The sequence below is a fragment of the Neopsephotus bourkii genome, unplaced genomic scaffold, assembly GCF_033783945.1.
Source record: "Neopsephotus bourkii isolate Nb327-2 ecotype Australia unplaced genomic scaffold, CSIRO-AGI_Nbou_v1 NB_53, whole genome shotgun sequence".
NCBI lineage: Eukaryota > Metazoa > Chordata > Aves > Psittaciformes > Psittacidae > Neopsephotus > Neopsephotus bourkii.
Window position 1 is genome coordinate 8,507,128 of NW_026900570.1, and position 6,047 is coordinate 8,513,174.

The 6,047-nt window shown below is 37.0% G+C and overlaps 1 long non-coding RNA gene across 1 annotated transcript; it reads right to left on the reverse strand.

Moving 5' to 3' along the window:
- Positions 1 to 2,402: 2,402 nt before the first annotated feature.
- Positions 2,403 to 5,748, reverse strand: LOC133210462 (uncharacterized). The gene is made up of 2 exons (XR_009724946.1): positions 4,967 to 5,748; positions 2,403 to 2,502 (listed from the first exon to the last, which is right to left on the reverse strand). It is a non-coding gene; the product is annotated as an uncharacterized LOC133210462 (long non-coding RNA).
- Positions 5,749 to 6,047: the final 299 nt, after the last annotated feature.

Sequence of the window (6,047 nt, forward strand, 5' to 3'; positions counted from 1 at the left end):
TTTTATGTCTCTTTTCACAGCATCCTGGACACCTGGATGTCTTAGAAATTTCATTTAGAGGAATTAGGGTTTCCCATTCCTTTAAAACTAAGTTACTTCACCTGGGTCTGCCTACCCACAAAAACGAGGTATTTGGATGCGATTGTGCCAGCACAAAATGTTTTAGATCAACACAAATACTTCCATAATGAAGATAGAGCATCATATTACTTTGATGTACTTTTCCAGTATAAAAGTTGGGGGTATTCCAATGTATTACAGAGATTATACTCTTGGTTTGATGGGTTGGGGTTTTGGGTTGGGTTTTTTCTTTTTATTTTTTCTTTCATTATTATTATTGGGTTTTTTTTGGTTTTTTTTCAACTGAAGTAGTGAATTTTTATCAGTAAAGCGCTCATTAAATTATGAGCATGATCACAATACCACAGTGTATACTTTATGGCTTTCCATACTTGCATTTGCTCTGGGCAGGATTTCAAGGTGCCTGCAACCTATCCTTAGGTTTTCAGAGCTTGGATAATACTGAACTGGAGGATGGAGAAGAAATAAATTGGCAAAGTGAGGAACTTAGTTATCACTTTAAGACATCAACAACAGTTGACTGTGCAAATAAGTGGCCCAGTCTTTCTTTTCTTAGGTTTCAGATGAAACAAACACAATCATTAACACTGAAACAAGATTTCTAACACCCCAGTGAGATGCACAGATCAGCTCACACCTCTCAGAGTATTTCTAGCATACCTTGTGGACTTGGACAGGAGATCTCTGAATCATGCTCCTGATTTTTTTCCTGCAAATATAACCACAAGTTGTTTGTTTTCTAATAATGAGCCACGCTGGGAGAGAAGTGCACTGCAACCACCAACCCTAGAATTCAGGCTATGGCTATGAACAGCAGCTTTCTGTCATCACAAGGTCTAACTGAGGTTGGTGAGACTCTCTAACATAGTATATGGCTCCCTAGAGAGTTACCTCCTTGTGAGATACAGGCATTGCATGGTTACATTAGATTTCTTGCAAAATGTTGCATTCAGCATTGGAGGAGTAATTTTATTCTGCAAGAGTGCAATCAAAACTAAGTAAATAACCTCAGTGATACAGAGCATTTACCGGGAAGTCACCAATGAACCATCTGCATTCTGGTCCAATCATAACAAACCAAAAGACTAGAAGAAAATATGACTTCCAGTGAGGTAACTACAAGATGCTGAGAGCTCACCAGGATGCGTTCATGACATTGAAGTCAATGGGAGTCAAGGCCCACAGTTCTCCAAATACAAATTGCTGAGTAGGAAACCAAGCCAGTAGTTAAACGTTTCAGAATCAAGCACTGAAATGAATGAGTTAAAGATTAATTCACTCACAGACTGTGTGTACATGGTCACCTCATGGGGCCATCACCAGGAAGACAAGAGATGATTTTAGAACTGACTCTACCAGAGGCTAATTAACAGATATGCTGACTGTAAATAAAAGCAGGAGGTGGTAAACAGAAACGAATAGGAAGTTTGATGGGGCTCCCAACTGATGCTGTGTGTCAATAAACATCAGCTGAAACTTGGATAATGCTTTTATACTCTCTTAAGGAAATCGTTATTATCATACTATTCTGTAACACAACCTAAACTAATCTCCATCTATCATATCAGGGAAGATATTTTTGATCAACTCTACATTTGTTAATTACAAAACCAAGCATTTTGAAGTTATTTTGGTTTACATATTGAATGAAGTAGATTATTTTAAAGGGCAAATTATGATATTCAGATTTACTATCCATAAAACAACTATTTCTTATGTCCTAATCTAAATTAGTGACCCTTGTAAAAATACTGTTTCAAAAACACCAGTGAGATGGCACAAATGGCTATATAAAACAGAGAAGAGACTAATACATACAACGACAATTAGGCTTTTCAAGCACATGAACACTTTTTCAGTTTACCCCCATCATTTCCTAAACCTGTAGAAGATAATCACTTAACTCTCTGGCTTTTGGCATGAGATTTATTGTACATATTTTTCCATGGCATTTTCCTTCAGTTACTCTTTCACAGGTTTTCTGTCAATAAAGGGATACCTGTAAGAAAAACTATTTTGATAGTACTGAACATTGAAAAGATGGTGATACTCATCCATTCACTGCCACACACTCTCAAAAGTTAACTCCCAACTCAAGTTGGGGTTTTTTTATTGCTTCCTCATCCTCTCTCCCATTTAAAGACCTGATTCAACAACACTTTTCTCAAGCAAGCAGGCACTTTAAAGTAACCAGAATCACTGACATAAGGATAGACTATTTTGCATGAAAGATTTTACAGATGCAATATTCTCTTTTCCTTGAAGTTTAAGTAGTTACTACCTACTACTTAAATAGAAAAAAATTTATAGTCTCAGTCCAGTTACTTGTGAACACATATTTATTTCACACCCAATTACTTCTTACAATTCTTCCAGTTTCTGGAGTGGATAGATTTGGAAACTCAGCTTGCTTCTCACTTCCTGTGAAAAGAGCATTAAGGTTCTGATTAAGGCATACTGATGATGTGAGAGAGGTTGTACTACTCTTGCTATTCTTGATACACTTTAGAGACACAATTACAATCTCTCTTCACAAAATTTCTAAGTTCTTTTTAAAAGAATTTACATCATTTTACTGCATCTTTAGGAAAACACGAACATAATTTCTTTTGCTACGCTTTTCAACTCATGAATTCTAATGTACTAAAATTTCTTCCTTCTATAAGGATTACTTGAGGTTAAGCTAACTGACTGTGTACCATTACACTTCAAAAAGTATTATTTCTATTCCACACATACGCAGCTGGGAAGTGGTACCATAGGAGCTCAATCCTACACTTTCCTTTCTTTCTCCTCTTTCCCAACACAATTTTGGTACTAGAATGATGAATCTCTTTCTCAATGATATTCTTCAAACTTTTGTCTGGCTATTATCTTTTCTTACAAATGTTTATTTAAAAGAATTCTGAAATAATAACAGGGAAGAGGGGAATTACTGTTCATCTATGTACTATAATCCAATTCTGCTGACAGAAATGTGAAGTAAAAATGTATATCCTGTCAGGAAAAGAAATAAAAGAGACCCCACCTATTTTGGTCAATATAACTACCATGTAGACTTAAGTACACAGGCGTATAACTAGATATATCTATTCTGAGGTAATCATAACACTTCTGAAGAGTTTATTAAAAATATAGAAAAAATTAGCTGCTGTCTTAAAAACTAAGCACATGATCATTTATGGATTTAATCATTAATGCCTGTGAAGGCTAAAAAAGCATAGTATTGCTTAGCAGTCATGAAGCAATATGAAACTGCCATGAAAACAAAGCTAAAAATGTCTGGAAAAATATTTCTGTAAAAGTGCTAAGATGCAAACAAGTAACAGAATAACAATCAACTTTTGCTTAAGAAACACCAAATGCTGCCAGTCGCTGATAGAATCTGGCTACAAGCTGCATTCTAACACTGAACTAATGACAGAACGTAACACATACTAAAACTAATGTAGGTCATATTAACAATTTTCCTCCCTGAATTTCACTGTTCACTTTGTTTTCTCTTCTTGTCTTAATACAAAGCCCAGTGAACACTGCAGGAGTCCTACACTAATGTTCTACCCTCATACTTTGGAAGAACACCCAAAAAGGCTCACAGTTACAATAAAGACACATTTGTAGCAAATTCGTACTGCTACACAAAGAAATAAAAGAGAAATGGAAGCTGCAAAAGACAAAAAAAAACCAACCGAACAAAACAGCCCAACAAACCCATATAAAACAACCAAACAAAACCCAAACAACAACAAAAACACAACAAAACCCAACAAAACAAAATCAACAGAAAGCCTGAGACTCCAAATTCACAACTTACTCAGCTGCAGTTCTCTATGCCCATGCTTGTATCTTTTATGACTGGCTTACACTTTTCTTGGAGGAAGGAATTTCATTTATCAGAAATTAATTGCTGAATTCTAGATTGCCAAAGCCCATACCTACTCATTTATCAGTGTACTTCTCCTTACCTAAGGATGGCTATGCCAATTCAGATCAAAGGTCTGCTTAGCTCAGTATCCTGTTTCCAAAAGCAGCCACAAGTCAGAGTCAAGACAGCATGAGCAAAGAAATCAAATGCAGTATTTTCCCAGAATAACTTCCCAGCCTCCCACTATATTCAACTCAGGAATTACTCAGACTGATGTGATTTATCTGTTTAGACTGCCCAATGGGTCTTCCCTTTCAAGCACTTAGCGCATTACCCCTTAAACTCATGTATACTGTTTGCATCCACAACATCCCCAAAAGCAGGTCTACCTTGGAAAAAGAACTGTATCGCAGCAATGCTATGTTTTGCGCATATTCAGTGTTCATTGGATAGAGCTACTAACGTTTGCTTATTAAAACCCAGCCAAAATAAAAAAAAAGGAAGATTGATGCACCCCTTGAAAGAAACTTTGAGCTTGCACATATCCCAGCAAGATGCATCCAGTGGGAACTAGCATTCCAAGCACAGTAAAATGCTGCAAAAGCAAGAATTATAACAAGGTTGAATATAGCTGGAAAAGCAGGCAGATGTCGTGAGTGAAAAAACAGACACCCTAACAAAAGCAGCAAGAAACCTCTGTGAGCCTCCCTCAGTCCAAAAACTGAATTTTGATCCAAGAAGGTTAAATATAGGGCCGCTTGAAAGTTTTCCACTGCATCTATTTTCGATGGGAAATGAGGCTTTCAGCTAAACACTTTTTGGTTGGAATTTTTTTTTCTTGGCATGCTTAAGTATGTGCTTCTGCAAATATACTTTCCTTACCAAAAAGCCAAACTTACAAACCAAATATTTTGATTGAAAACAAAAAAAAATGTTATTAAGAAATGCCAGTGTAGCATCTCACTGAATCTGTGGCTTACCTGCTTTATGTGGCAGATCTCCTCTATCAACTGGACTTACCATGTAAGTGACAACTCTGATAACAGATAACTTTGAGGTATTCCCTACTTCCAGCACTCCCTTCAAAGAGGAAAGATCATGGCACAGCGTCAAAGGTGGTAGGCAGCTTCAGCCTTGCAGAATAGGACCAGCAGGCATCCAAGTTACAATGTTGGAGGAATACTACAGTAATACTTTTCAAAACAGTAAGTTTCAGTTTTCAGACAAAGCCATCCAGTCTCTGGAATTCTGCTAAAGCATGTAGCTTTTCCTGGAAATTTAAAAATGAAAAAAACTTAGTATTTTTTATCAAAAATCCATGCAGGAAATGTCACGGGTCAAGCAAGGTCTTATTTGTTAATCTGCAGATTTAAACCTAGCACCTAGATCCATCCAAACACAAATAAAAAACTTTAAACAGCAGTAAAACATTTCAAGTTTTCCATAGCAGTCCTGTTAGGAGGACTGTTCAAAAGCCAAGGAGCTAAAACAGATACAAAACAAGGACTTGTTAAATGGGATAACTTGATGTATGAGCCCTAAGTTACAAAAGACCAACCAGCCTAACATACAAAAGCAAAGGATGAAGATAAGATTAGACCCATAGAATGGTTTGGGTTGGAAGAGACCTTAAAGATCACCTAGTTCTAATCCCCCTGCCAAGGCCAGGGACACCTTCCACTAGACCAGGCTGCTCAAAGACCCATCCAACCTAGCCCTGAACACTTCCAGGGATGGGGCAGCCACAGCTTATCTGGATTCAAACAATGTCTACACTTACTAGGTGAGAAATACGTGATACAAAAAAATTGTATAGGAAAATCAGCAAAGTGGAAAGAAAGTGCCACATTCTAATTACTCCATTGCAGGACTCTCTAATTCAGTGAATTAATCATAAGTAATACATTTCATCAGGCTAATGCAATAAAAAGTGACAGTAACAGCTATCCCATTTTGGCTGTTACCACCCCTCTCCTTAGAACCTCACAATCAACAGGAAGAACTGAAAGCCTCTCATCCAGAAACAGCCCTGAACAGATCAAGACAGAGAAGCAACCAATTAATACTACCAGGGACTATAGTTAGAATGTTAAAACTACAT